Source organism: Cystoisospora suis (genome assembly GCF_002600585.1).
Source record: "Cystoisospora suis strain Wien I chromosome Unknown contig_1624, whole genome shotgun sequence".
NCBI classification, from domain to species: Eukaryota; Apicomplexa; class Conoidasida; order Eucoccidiorida; family Sarcocystidae; genus Cystoisospora; species Cystoisospora suis.
Genome location: NW_027154424.1, coordinates 61,554 through 76,341, shown reverse-complemented (window position 1 = coordinate 76,341; position 14,788 = coordinate 61,554). Strand labels below are relative to the sequence as shown.

The 14,788-nt window shown below is 56.1% G+C and overlaps 1 protein-coding gene across 1 annotated transcript in view; it reads right to left on the bottom strand.

Moving 5' to 3' along the window:
* Window positions 1–596: 596 nt before the first annotated feature.
* CSUI_003579 (subtilisin-like protease) overlaps window positions 597–14,788 on the bottom strand; it is a 22,667-nt gene continuing 8,475 nt past the window's right edge. The window contains exon 16 of the mRNA XM_068063775.1: window positions 597–1,811. The gene's annotated coding sequence lies outside the window, so the exon portion shown is untranslated. The remainder of the gene's footprint in view (window positions 1,812–14,788) is intronic.

The window sequence follows — 14,788 nt, the reverse complement described above, 5'->3', positions numbered from 1 at the left end:
AAAGGAAGCTTTATGGAGTGGGACAGCGCTGAGGCTCAGGTCCTCGTTATCTCTCCGGACCCACGGGAACCCGTGCCTGCGCCGGCGTCTATCTCCAATGCGATGGCCGTGAAACAACGGAGTGTTGCAGGACTTTGAGAAGAGCAGCAGCTGGGAATGTTTGTACGTCTGTTTCTACAAACCGATGTACGCAAAGATGCAGAGGCCTGCTCGGGAACAAGCCGTCGGGCAATGGCTCAATGCCGAGCCAAGTGTCAAGGATTGCCAGCCCGGCAAGACCTTGTTGCTTGGCTAAAGGTACCACACGGGCACCGGTTGACGATCAAACGCATCTACGAAGGCTACAAAGCTACGATCTGCTTATGCATCGAGATCATCTGGCGTGCAGCGATTGGGACACGGATGCGTTGTAGCTTCTCAACTGTCAGGCCAACCAGAAGCAGATCAGTCCGTTTTTCACAGCGCACGTGCACAGAATGCGCATGCAGGTATGTTCGAGGCCGGAGGGCCCTCCTGTGATATGCCGGCCCGCTCGTCCCCGTACTGCGTCATCGCCTGGGCTTACGTGTGTGGGTTCTGATCTCGTGCTCCCCTAATCTGCATTCTAACCACCTACGGCTCTCTGGACAATCTGCCTAGATTCATGTCTGTGCGTCTCCGGGATATCCGTCCGCTCCCGGATTTGGGGTAGAGCGCCGTGCTGGGGCCGAACGCACATGCTTCTGTCCGCTAGCTTTTTGTTCTTTGACTAGCTGCGGACGACTCTCAGCTATCTTGGTCATGCCCATCTGCTTCTGCCTCGCCTTTTGCTTGTGCTTTCTGTGGTTTCACCTAGGTCATAGACTCGGGTGCGCAAGGTAGGCACAAGGCAGCTGGAGGCTGAGTCGGCAAGTCTCCAGAATCCGGTTCGAGATTCGAGATCAGGGATACAGGTCGCACCCGTGTGTCGCAGAAGGCCGGCGTGCGGCCTCACAAACGGAAAACTCTTCGATGGATTCCTGAACCGCCCCTGTTGGCTTCTCGCCGTTTCCTGTGTCTTCTCCCGGTGTCCGCTGAAGCTATCAGCAGGATTGCCCCAACACCGCACAAGCGGCCGCGTCGCTCGACAGTTTTTCGTCTTCTCTTTACTCTGAGGACTCAACTTGTCCAGCACTCCGTTCATTCGAACTCGGCTGGGCTCCTCGGTGTCTCCTTAGAGGGAGATGGACAGACGCCCCATCGTTGATGAACTTCGATTTGAGTAGTTCGTACCTCGGCAGATCATCTGTCCTTGTGGAACCTTCCAGTTCCCTTGACGAGCATTCCTGCGCGGCTGTGAGGGAGGGGGTTTCACGCTTCGAAATCATATGGGACAAGACCGACAATGAGTCGCGGCGGAGTTGGAAGGCGGTTGCGGGAAACGGGGTCGGAGATGCGGACTCAGCACGGACGCAGGTCGGACCGAGCACCTCCTGGCCCATACGGGTCTCGGACCTACTCTAGCTTACACTTGACCCGTCGAAGACCTGGCCTGCAGGTGAAGGCGATAACGTTCGGGGGGACGGATATCCGCTCCATTGCAATGAAACCGATTTGACAGACCCTGTCGTTTTTCGTGTTTTGACATTCGCGCTGGATCATCGACAGGCTGTCTTATTTAAGCAGATCTGGCTGCCACAGGGTCGCTATCGTGTCTAACGATCCGCAGATGCTGCACCGCGCACAGTCCCTTTCTTCCGTGTTAGAGCTCAAGTTCTCACCGCTTTCAGGCAGCTCACTTGGGCACAGCCTCGTGTGCGCAAATGTGGAACAAGGGTGCCAAGCTTCTTAGCACTTCTGAGTACCGTACGAGGCGCGACTTCTGTACGGCGCCGATTCCTCGGCGCTGCTCTGACTCCCGAGCATGCAGCGTCTACAGGCTACCCTAGGTGATGGGAGTGTTTTCTTGCTTGCATGGCTGTCACACCTGTTAGGTCTTCTATAATCCCTCGGGCAAGCATGTGTGTGAAGACACAAACCAGAGAGCTGCTTCGCGGCGGAATTATTTTCATCTTAGCGGAAGGTTCCCTGAGTCAGTGCTACGCATGCTCACCTTCTTACGGGTTTGCAGCTGGAGTGACTGAAAGTAGAAGCTGTCCCCCGTTAAACAGAGCGACCCTTCACTGCCACATGGCACTAAAATTCGCAAAGTACACTCACGCATACACCGACGGCAGGAAAGACAGCACACAGGGGGGATAACGGCGTTAGCTGCATATGTCCCTACTTCGGCGGTGGCCTATTGCTGTGTCCTGAAGAGCGAACGCAGCTTAGGATTCCGGGCTGCGCCTTGGGGTTGAATGTGCTGGTGCAGTCGACCCAAGGGCAGTTGAACAGAAGCGGACGTCGAGCTTTGGTTCTCTGCTGAAAAAGACAATATTTTTTCTGAGTCACCTTGCTTGCGCTCGCATCGGGTGGGCATTTCTTCGGATTCCCTCTACAGTTTGGCTTCAGGCAGTTCCTCTGGTTCTCTTCACTGTTTCTTCTGTTGCATTAAGGATGATGGTGATGAGAGCAGGTGGCACTCCGTGTCAGGGAGTGAAGACTTTGGGTCGGCCCGACTGAGAGATTCTGGTTACCGTACGGAGGAGGATACAATAGCAAGTCTTATTGTCGCCGTCCAGGGGCTCGCTGCCCGCGTCGACCAGGTGAACAGACGACTGCATTGAATTCGCGTACGGGACAGCTACGTACAAGGAGAAGGCTATCAGAACTTGTTGGACAGTTTACACGTTGCGCACGTATTTTTCCTCAGAAAACCTGGATGACCCTTTAGGTGTAGCTATAGACGTCCCAGTAGAGTCGGGGTGTGTGGAAAAGCAGCGCTGGAGCCGACGCGTGCGATGCTATTTCCTTCGGTGGTGAGGAGACGAGCCTGCGAAGGACGGGAACAGGAACTCCCATTTGCTGAAAGCCGGAAGACTACGGCGAGCCTTTTGCAAATATCTGCTTGAATCGGGGCTTTTCCAATGCGCTTCCATGGTGTGACTGACTCAGCCAGTGTTTAGGAGGACCTTAGTAATAGTGTTCGTTACATCACTGTAGCAACGGAAGAGGCAACCCTGCTTTACCAATTGCAGAAACCCACAACGTCAGAAATGGCTATTCGCATTTCAGGCTCGGTGTCAGTAAGGAGTATAAGGCACCTTTTCTTCTGAGCTCGCTACTTCGCTCAAGAAGATCTACCCGTTTCTGCAATCTACGACGCAGGTGGAAGAAGGCTTCAACTGTACCACAGTACAATGCGATGACTTCGTTAAACGGCTAATAGAGGCTGAGCGTCGACTTCTGGTAGGTGTCCACTGTGAAAGGCGACCGCCGTGTAGTGGAGTGCGGCATTACGGAAGCGCTGGAATCGCTTTGACCACGTCGGCATGTCCCGTCACGCTAGCCGGAGACGTAGACTGCAGGCGGGGTGACTGGTTTTGCTAAGGGCTTCAGATACTCAGTTCACGTGAACGAAGCTTGCCTCGAGGTCTTTCGTGACACATGGGGACCTTCTAGCCCATGGAAGATGAGGGCAGGGGGAGCCATCTTCCGCATGTCCCATTCATCGCTGCCAGATTATTCAACACGGAGACCGAGACGTGGTGTCACACGAGCGCCGCCTGTCTCGCTTGGAAGAAGCCATCAAAATTCTTACCGGAAAGATTGAGGGTGAGTTGAACTATTGAGACAGCCCGCTGGGCCTTACTCCACTAGGGTCCGTCGCTGCTGATGCCGCGAGAACAGTTCAGAAGTCTTCTTCCTGTTCCGGAGCGTTTTTCCAGAGGTCGGAGAGCTGTCATTCTGGCGGCACGATATGGTACGTCGATACTGAAACAGCGAGCAACCTGGGCCTCGAAAAAACAAAAACGGCTGCGCGCTCTCTTCGCGACATACAGCAGAGGAAGGCGCGTGGAGGCTTGCAGGTGTAGGCGCTTCCGGGCATGCGAGCGCAGCCTTCTCGACAGCCACATTCACAGTTCACAAATGATGACTGACCGGATACACGAGAAGAAAATGTCGCGGAGGTATTTCGGTGTCCATGGACAAGTCACAAGACTTCAACAGACGGCATGAGTCCACAATGTGTTATGCAGCTGAGGCAGTTCGACATCTTTCGGAGATGTGTGCTGAAGCAGCTGACAGCAGGCGGACCGTCCCAGCAATTCACAGACCGAGCAAGCAGTCACCAGCGTCGGGGCGTTGGCATCGGGTCAGCTGCCTCACCCATCCTCCGCCCGTTGACGACCGCGCGCGCCCGGCTAGTCCGGCGAGTGTGGACAACGCAGCCCCACAAGCCAGCCATCGGTGCTGCTTCAAGGCGGTTTCTTGAGAAGCGCAGAGGCCACACAGCACTTCGGCAGTGCAATGCGCAACAAGCCGAGAGTAACAGCGGATGGTCTTCGGGCGTCGACGATGAGGAAGAGCCCAGAGAGAGAGGCAAGCCATACACGGGACCGGCGTGTGCATGGTGGCCAATGCCATACTGTCTGGCATCTGGCATGATTCAGTTTCGCGTTGTGTGGTGGTAGGCGGACCCTACGGCTTCACGTTGCACCATGTTACTGTCGGACGCCTCAGGTGGGAAGTATAGCACGGCAAGCACAGTTGGCCGCGGAGGCCTTTTGCTGGCACCTGAGGTGCAGCAGCAGAAGCTCTTGATGCTCCAAAGAGAGTTTAAGCGTCAGCAACAGCAACTGAGTGACTTGAAGCAACAGCAGCATATGCAGGCAGCCGCACTTCACGAACTGCAGGAGAAGTCCCAACACGCACGGGCCGACGCCCAACTACCATCAGAGGTAGCACTTCTCTCGCAGAGGGTTCGCCGGGAGAGTATCGCAAGGCTTCGACTCCGGGAAGAACTGCAGGAGCTGAAATTTGAAGTGACAGCAGCGCAACACCGACGACCGGCAGAGCAAGCGAGAAAACGCCACCAACACCCCAGCAGGCAAAATCGCGCACTACTGCCGCAGCACCAGAGGAGCTGCTCGACACCGCCGGGAACCAGCACGGAAAGCGAGGGACCGGCAAGAGGTAAACTAGCCGGAGTGCGTGGCTCTAATGCTGTCAGTTGTCACCGAGTTCCCCGGGAGGCAGACAGCACCAAAGGAAGAGCAGCTGTGTAGTCGGTCGGCCTATGTCTTCCTCTCTCTGCCTTTTGTCTCGTGCAAGGCTGGATAGAGCGCCTGAAGAACCTTGGAAGAAAGCATGCATGGAGTCCACACGCCTCTGAGTTTTCTAAAGGCAAATTTTGTGCCAGACCGCATGGCATTTCATGAAAGGAGGCAGTACTACGTCACCTGAATAGGCGACACGGAGGGAGGGGGGGGGAGGAGTTCTAGATCCGTTTTTCTATGGAAGGGTTTTCACACCCACTGCGGCACTTGAAACCGTACATTTGCATCTCAGACCGTCACAGCGTTTGAACCTCCCGTGTGCGGCTGGCATCGGCAATGCACCGCACAAATTTCAGGTAGTTCCTGACGAGAGACGGTAACGGTCTATGATCACTGCTTGGCGGAAGCTTGGGCTGCTTCTGCTACCTGCTGCACCTGGTGAAGGGCACAAGCTTTCTGTGAACTCGTAGGTGGACACTGCGGCTGCATTGCGTCGCACTGCCCTGCACTTCGTGGGCTTCTCCAGAATGCCCGTGCACCTTCCTGGTCAGGGGACCGTCAGCGTTGTGTCGCGCTCCTGGAAATTCGCGGACGCCGGAGCAGGTCCGCAGAGTGCGGGAGCCTGGCAGCGAGGCCCAGGCAAACTGTTCACGACCGGCTGTTCAGCCAGAAGAAAAACTGCGGTTCTCGGCGCACCTGTTGCGTCAGAAACGCATTTCGAGACGAGGAGCCAAGGCACCGCCGTCTTCGGTGTACCAGTTGTCCACAACCTGTGGGCCACCGGACAGGATCGGCAAACCCTCGTGACGGCTGCAAGCGGAGGTGCAGCAGCAGTAGCGCCTGGGGTCCCAGCACCCGCTCGCCGCAGCCGGACTGCTGCAGAAAGAGAATCTTTTTCAGAGGACCCCTGTCCGTCTCCTGGAGTGATACAAGTGGATCGAGCCCGGATACTCCGGGCAAACTCGTTCCAAGCCAGCAGCCCGTCGGCGGCAACCGACGTGAACATCCGGGGGCGACCCCAGAAGCTGCCGAAAGCCGGAGTATTGGTGAACTGAAGAAACAGCTGCAGAAGCTTGAGGAGACCTGCCAAGCGCACCAGCACGCAATACAAGTGAGAGCAGGGAGCAGCCAGAGACGGCTTCTCCAGCGACCGGAGCCGTTGGGGCGTGGTGTAGGGTGGCACTTGGCTTCCCGAACGGGGAGACAGTCGCAAGAAGAGCTGCCAAGCCGACGTATCTTCTCCTGACTGCGGTGGAAACTACCAGCTGCCATCCAGGTACCGCAAGTACAAATAGTCGGCAGTTTGCGACACACGTGACTATATATGAAATGAGGGCTTCGCCAAGAGGGCCAGACTCCAAGCTTTGTGCGGCACGTACCCCGCCGGTTACAACAGCTAGAAGAGGTGTAACGGACGAAACCTCTTGCGGTGCTCCACTTTGGAAGACGGCCCTTACAGCCGACTGGTTGTGCCTCCGGGCTAGAGCAGATCAGCTCTGTGTTGTCGGGGCCTCACGGTGGACCTTTGTTCGTGTCTTCGTGTGCAACGACCCGGCTGGTCGCCGCACTGCAGGTGCAATCTCAAGAGTCGCAGCTGCTCTGCAGCCGAATGGTGGACGGTGAGGCAGACGTCAGGGGGGAGCTCCGTCGGCCACGCATTTCAGCTGCCGCATGACGCCAGCCCAATGCTCTTCTCTACCCAGTGCTTCCGCTCTGATGACTGAAGTGGTTGGTGGGACTCTTCTGGTGGAAAACAACAGAATAGAAGTAACCGGCGCGTTCTCAAACAGAATCAACTACCGTCACCCACCGCCACATGTACCTTTACTGAGTGACTGCGGCGAGCGCGACCCCTCAGTTTGCGAGGTACTGGGTACGGTCTTTCCGCTGTGTGTATATCTCTGTAGACGCGCTGGCTGCAGTTCAGGCGACCCAGTTGCAGCTCGAGAATGTTTCCCATACCGCTGCTTGTGCAGCAAATGCGTGTGCCGCGCTGGACGAGCGGCTCCGAAACGTTGGTGAGACCCAGGTGAACTGGGAGGAACTTGCTTATGTGTATAGAATTCTGCACATCGGTCTCTTGGTTCACAAGTTCTAACCCCAGCAAGACGGCCAGGGGCAGTCAAGGCAGTCGGACCTGACTTTGCATGTTAAGGTGGCAGCGGCACCGCAAATTGCCACAATCTAAGAACGGGCTCCCGTCCGTAAAGACTCGGCGAAAAGTGTGCTTGCGCGGAGCTGAGTACTCATTACCAGGGCTCCTAGGCTCTCTTGTCGTATGCCAGGATGCCTTCTGTGCAGGGAGGCACCACCCAGAAATTCTCGAGTCTGCTGTCTGTGGCTGTGCCCTGCCTTAGAGCAACAGTGTCGTCTGCCGCGTCCCGCAGCCACTATACAAAAACTTCGAGAAAGCTTACACGCCCTCTCGTCCCCAACCGATATACCCTCTGACTCGACGTCGCCGTCAACGGAAACAAGCGCAGTCCCAGTCGGCTCGCCCGCTCCTCTCTCCGCCCTTCCACCAGGGGCAGCAAACGACTACGGCTATCGGCTGCTTCACCCTGCAACAGGTGTCTCTCCCCCCTCTGCTGCACTCGACATCCACAGAGGAAAAGCGCGCACCCCCTCTCTTCCGGCGGAGGTGTGGCCGAGTGAGCGCTGTAGTGGCAGGCAGCCAACGTGCCGTGCAGCTGTACAACTGTCAGCTACTCCCTACTGTAGGACCTATCCTGAAGCGCACTCCCTAGCGCACCAGGAGCAGCATTTGCCGTGTAGCCAGCAGCAGGCCTTCTGCTCCTTTCTTGAGGTTCCAGTGAAGCCGCAGCAAAGTGGAGTTTGCGCTGGGGGAGTTTTCAGTCCGCCTCAGCATACCGCCTGCTCGAATGGCGTGCAGGTGTGCCCTAGTACGTCCCTGTCAGCTGCCAAGCCGTATGCTTTTAGCCACAACGGTTCGGGAGGGGTCTATGTAAACACACCGCAGAATCTAGGCCGTAACTTTGCTGAGTATGGCAACAGAGAACGCTTTGGCGTGCAGACTGGCGCAGACCGTCTGGGCAACCCGGCGACTGCTGGCCGGACGGGAAGGAGCGTCGCACCCCGGTGCCGGTGTTCACCGCATCCAGGTTGTTGCATTGAACACGTCACAAAAACAAGTAGGACGTTGACCCCGAGACTGAGGTTAGACTTGGACATCCAACCGGCAGGGTTCATCTCCTCGGACTGTGGTGCCTCTGCGCCTGAGAGGGACCCTACTGCCGCTGCCTTCTCTTCTCTGCTGGCAACCGGAGGAAACCTGAAAGCTTGTGGGCAGCTGAACTTCATATGTCGGTGACGAGTGTGCGCAGAGAGATATGCAAACCGTCGTACACTGCGTTGGAGGGGGGGGGAGTCGTAACGTGCTCTTCATGACGGCATCTCGGTAGCAGGGGAACAAGGCTGTTGCCAGCGATTTGAAAACCGAGCCTGAGGCGGGGCACACTAGGATGGGAGTGACAGAGTCGTTAGTTTGGGCTAAAAAAAAAGGAATGTCTCCCGGCCAGACTGCAGATGCCCGTGAGCGAATACTCAAACCTCCTAAAGCGAAGGGGCCAGGTGGAGAGGATGCCATCTCAGCGCCAGTGATAAGTTTGGGGTATAGATTGTGGCGCCGATGTGTTATTCATCGCCTCCTTTATTTCACCCATCGACGCAGACCTTGTGCGTCAATCCTAAGCAAAGCTCTATGGACTTAGCCGGCTGGGGTTTTTCTAGGCTGGCTTGATACAGCAGCGATTGCGGAAAAGGTAGGGCACTCCTTCTGTTCATACGAGTTATACCCCCCAAAATTTAGAGCCGGCTCGTATCCGCCCTCCTTGGATTGATTGTCACTTGTGACCGTTTTCTTCCCTTCGGACGAGGCTTATGCGGGACGTAACTGCAGCGAGTCACGCTGTCCAGCTACCAGTCATCGTGTGGTGCTAGCAGACCAGTGTTTCAAGAGTATGCAGTGGTAGTTTCCGGTGCCCCAGCCAGGGCCCCACTCAGTTGCCACGTCCATGAAAATAGTGTACGACTAAGATTCTCATCTTGCAGACAGTCCACCGGGTCCGACGAAACACCTCCGCATTTAGACTTCCCTCACGCGGATACTCAGTAGTCGTCCCCCCCTGGGACTGCCGCACAAGCAAGGAACAGGCAGGCGCCGTCAACAGCACCCGGCTTTTCAAAGCACCTCCCGCCACAGAGCGAATCAGCCGCTAGGGGCGTCCCGTCACCTTGGGACCTGTAAACTACGCCCGAAGCCGTCACTTTTGAACAAAGGTTCCCAGCAGCTGCGACGTTGTGCCCGAGCTTCCCCCGTAGTAGCTCGCAGCGCAAAGGTTGCAAAAAAAAGGCGCACATTCTGGAAAATCTCACTTTCTCTTGGTAACCCTCAAGGATGGACCAACCGGTGGTGGGCGCTGGCCTGCCGGTCCGTACTCCGTTGAAGGGCACCTGGTTAAACCTGCTCAACAGTGTGTCGCTTGTCGTGGCGCCGGCTCACGGAGGCATGTCTAACATGCCGCTGTGTCTTCTGGTAGTGTGCTGCGAACTGACGTCTCAGGGCACCATTTGTAGTTCGCCACTTTCCTTATTTTTCGATTTCCTAGCCAGCTGTTATTGTCACTGCCGCACTTCCGGCAAGTGTTCCACGCGCACTCTCGCCACGACAGCCCGCCCTCCGCACGCGAGTGCCGGGGTGGAGGGGCATGAGGCACGCCGTGCCCGGCACGAGAAATCCGGGCTTACCGGAGGGTGCCGTGTCGCTGATTCGATCGGAGTGTCAGCCTTTTTCAGCAATTTCCTCCTGTCTTTTCTTTCTCGGTTGCGTGCCTGTTGGTGGTTTCAGTCGCTACTGACCGCTTCCCCAATGAGTAGACAAGCCTGAGGGAGGACTGCCGGCGGAAGGAGGCACTTTTTTCGTCGAGGAAGAAGAGAGCACTGCGGTGACTTTTTCGGACGCATGTGGTTCGCACTATAATTCCGTGAAGATTTATTTGTAGTTCTTCATCCAGCTACCCTTCCTTGTCGCGTGACAGACTCCGGTGCCCCTTGATCTTACGCGGCTTCGTGCTTGAGTGGTTGCGGCTGAAGAAAGTGCCAGTGTCCGAGAGGCGAACGATGCAAGTCGGTGCCCGGCTGGGTGGTACTTCTGCTCGCTGCTTCCGTGTCGCTGGGCATTGTCGGGAAGAAGCCATCTCTGGCCGCTATAAAGCATCCGGAGACCCACTGCAACATGATTTCTCTCTGCCCATCTGCAAACCCGGAGATCATGGAGACGATAGAGCTAGCAGCTCGCCGTGTTCCCCGTCTTTCTCTTGGAGCTGGCCTCCTGATTCATGTCGTTTCGTCCTGACTCACCATTCGGTGGGACTTGAGAGTGGTTGATATCCGTGTACTGAACAAGCAACAGCCCGGACAAGGTCGTTGGCATCTGTAGATTGTAGGAGCTGGTTGATTTGTGACACGTACGCCTTTGACGGGACCGAATCAGGCAATCGTGTTGGGACGTTTCCATGTTATAGTCATGGGCCTTCGCTATGCTCTCTCCACTCAGTGTCTCACTCCGTTTTCTAGTCGTCCGTAGTCTGGTCATATTTTCGTTTTCAGGTTCCCAAGTGCTCGACTTGTAGCTTCGTGGCTGCATCGCAACTCACGCATCTGCCATAGTCTTTCAACAGCGACTCGCCACCGGAAAAGCTGTTTGAAAACAAGTGCTTGGAGTTTGTTCCTTCTTCATGGTAGACTTCTACTTGTATCGCTTCACCGGGATGGTCTAAGCGACAGCAGGCTTTCAGAAAGGATCCACGATGCTCTCGTCGCAGGGGCGCCAGCTAACAGCCAGTAACCCGCACTGCACGGACGAAAGCGACACGCCACCTTCAACTGCCGGAACCCGCGCAACGGCAGACGAACGCTCTTTGAGGATCGACACCTCTTCGACGATAGATTCTGCACCCCACGGAGAGGAAGAGGAAGACCGAGGTGCGCTGTCCACTGTAGAGAAGAGCATCATTCGCGGTGGGGAGCACGAGGACCCGTGCGGCTCGCTTTCAAAGGGAAGCCAAGCTCTCAGTCATGCAGGTGGTTCGAAGTCTTCCGAAGGTGACCCGAATCCAAGGGCGGCATGCGGTGATGGTCCGCCTTTGTGTTATGCGAGGTTAAACACCGAGGTACCGGGCACTCTTTTCAGCCCGTGCGCGTGTGTTGGGGTAGTTAAGGCTGAGCCAGGGGAAGGAGACAAGAAGACTGAGGCGGAGAGTACAACAAAGGAAGTCCTAGAAGCGTCAGAGGAAACCCTTGGTATGCTCACTGGAGACGGAGCGCGTTGTTGCACTCAGCTGGATGGGGAACCCCTAGCCAGTGAAGCACAGGCAACTGCGTGCGCCTTTGGGGAGGGAACTCAAGCCTTGAAAGATACGTCTACTGCCCCTGGGGTAGACCATGAAAAAGAACACGAGGCAGGATTTCAGGTCTCTCGAAGACATGAGGAGAGTGCCTCTCAGCCCGACTCAGGCGCCGATAGGCTCCCCGAAGAAGCAGTGACAAAAGAATTGACTCTGCATATAAGTGATTCCCCTCGACACAAGAAAGCCATCGACGCCGTGTCGGCTAGTGCCGCCAGAGTGTCTGAATACTGTAGTCGTGAGTTGCCCGCGCGCAGCTGCCAAATTTTGGAATCGACACGGGCTGCAGACTCGCGTTGGCAACCGGGTAAAGACACAGCGCCGTCGTCGGCTTCGAGTGATCTAATCGCGTCTGATCTGGTGGACATAAAAGCCTCGGATATAAGAAGCCTTTTGTCTTCGGAGCCTCTCAGCTGCGCTTCCCACTCCAACAGAGTGGGTGTGCAATGCTATACACCGGAGTGCCAGCCGTCTCGCCCGGGCCAGCCCCCCCTCACGTCATACTCCGCTCCTGCTGCCTCGCACTCTTGGGTTTGTCCGGAGAAGGGCAAAGAAAGGAGGTGCATTCCGGGAAAGAGATCGTGGCTTACTTCGTGCCAGGCTGTAACCTGGGCCAGGTTGTGTTCGTCTCCCTGTTTTGAAGCCGACGGCCTCCTGCCAGAATCTGCTAGCCCGACCTGTCTCTCATCTGAGGACAGGAAGGCGCTCGTATGGTCGGAGGGATTCTCTTTGCCGCTCGGCAAGCTGGGGAGGCAGAAACTGCTGAGACAGTTACGACTGAAATACCACACAAATAGAGACTTGTGGCGATCTCGGCTCCAGGAAAGCGGCTTCGAGGTGACCAGTCTGCCGCGCATGGGAGTGGAGCAGCTGTGGGCGGTCGCGAACCTTATGGGCCTTTTCAATGTCGCTGTTGAGATAGCCTTCGAGCATGCAACAAGCAAACGGTATACAGGATGGCAGCAAACCAAGTACGAGTCATGTCCTGAGTGCCCGTCCCATCCGGGCCAGCCTCATGGAGGCGGCTGCAGCAGCGATAGTGGGTCTGAGAGGAAGTATTTTATTCGGAAAGAAGGTAAGGAGAAAGAGATTTTTTCTGATGAAGAGAGTGGTCGGGACACGGAATCGGGACTGAATTCAGTCCACATCAGAGGAAAACATTCAGATTCTTGCAGGCGCCTCTCAGGAGGGTACTCGGGACACGGAGGTGAAGGACTAAGTAGGCGCTGCAGCAGTCCTACCAGCAGGGCACCGTCTGAGGAGAGCTACGTGGCCGGGAGAAGTAACGGTGGGGCACTGCCAGCGCGACCCCGACAAGGATCTCTGTCTTGTTGGAGAGGAACGAACTCGGAATCTAGACGGCGGTCCTTACTAGTGGATTCGGAGGCGGACTCACGCAAGAAGCTAGCGACGTTGAACGCTTGCAAAGATATCTGGACTAGGGCTCAAGGGGGTGAATTCCGTTCTCTCTCTCGACTCGCTACTAGGGGGGAACGAGGTAGTCCTGAGCAGAGATCTGGTTTTTGTTCTTCGAGTTTCTCTTTTTCACCGTCTTCTATGACAGAGCACGCATCCTCCGTTGGCCGCTCTGAAGAAAACAAAGACACTCCGCCAAGAGATCTCCCTTCCAGCCCGCACAGCGAGGTGCATTTTCGGGGGGTATCGGTTTGTTCTTCCCCGTCCGATAGTCTGCCGAGGTGGGGGGAGAAATCTGGTGAACAAGAGGCGACAGAGGGTACCTCTAAGGGAGCGGGACGCCTACGGGGCATTTCCTGGACGAGCAGAAAACGGAAGGGAGGGACTGGGAATCAAGCTCGTGCAATGTGGGACGCAGGAAGCGCCAAAGAGCGAGACGAACAGCGGGGAGACGCTGGTCAGAGTAGTCGGGAGAGCAAGGAGCTAGAGAGAGCCGACGATGACGATGTCATGGAGCAGAGCATCGCTATGCTTTGTGAACAGTTAATCAAAATGGCAAGTCGCCGGACGCGAGACGCTGACGAAGAAAGGGCAGTAGGTTCCCGATCAGAGAGTCGGAAGGAAACATTCTTCGAGTTGCAAAATTCCGAGGTGTTCTACTCATCTGATTCGAGGTCTGCTGATATGAACGATGAGCAAGAGCCGTGGTCTCGGTGGCGAGGCGAGCGTCACCGCCCCTCTTCGCAAGTTGATGAGCCGCTTCCGTCAGAAGAGAACGCGGACCGAACTCTTGTCGCCCTGTGTAGCCAGTTAGTGAAGCTCAGTCAGGAGAGAACCGCACGGGAAAGGAATCAAGCCCTCAGCTCTATAGATATAGACAGGGGGCCGTGGACACGCGGGCGGATCACACCGGAAAAGGAAGGAAACTGTAATAGCGTCCCCATGCGTTCGGAGGTGGATGCGCATCTAGCACGTATCCTGGAAGAACTTTTTGCTGAGGGTGACGAACTGCTATTAGAAGACCTCCGGCGGCTTCACTTCACTCAGACTAGTGAGAGCACTGATTCCCCTACGGCCGAGGCGAACAGTGAGACAGAAACACTTCCCCGTACTCCGGAGAACCTGACGTGGGAGAGTACTTGCCAACTAGGAGACGGGCAGGATGAAGTTATTCCCCAGGGACATCTTCTTAAGACTAGCACTGGGGTCTCGCCTGCATGCCCCGACTGTGACGCGGACACTGCAAGGAGCAACAGCCTCCACCACATGGCGGGCCTCCCTCGGACACCGAGCAGCCGGCGAGAAGGAAACAACGATCCAGAGGAGCAGAGCGTGGACGCTACCGCGTTAGCTAGCGGGAGGAACTGCAGTCGGCCGTGTGGGGCAAGAGAAACGCCGGCTGTAGGACACGGGTCCAGAGGTAACCTCTTCACAAGTTGTGAGGATGTATGCCCGGTTACGTGCGGGGGGAGCGATGGACACGTAACCGACGAGAAAATCGAGAAACTTTCTCGCCACCAAAAAGCTAACCCTCTCTTCCCGTCGAAGAGAAGGAAAACGGGGAAGGCCGTCGTCAACGCGTCTCTTGCAGAACTGGTTCTTGAGAGAATTCAAGACATTCAATTACAGTTAGAGCTTCTCAGACAGCAAATACACTCTCTCGTTTCGGCATGATTTCTTTCCCTGTGCTGTGTCATGAACAAACACACATCCGGATCTCCCACGCACATCAGGTGTCCGGCGTGAGAATTGAAGTCGAGACAACAAATCCGTGACCGTGTCTTCGGCATTTCACTGTGGGTCCGCGCGTATCGTTGTTCTCGCCTT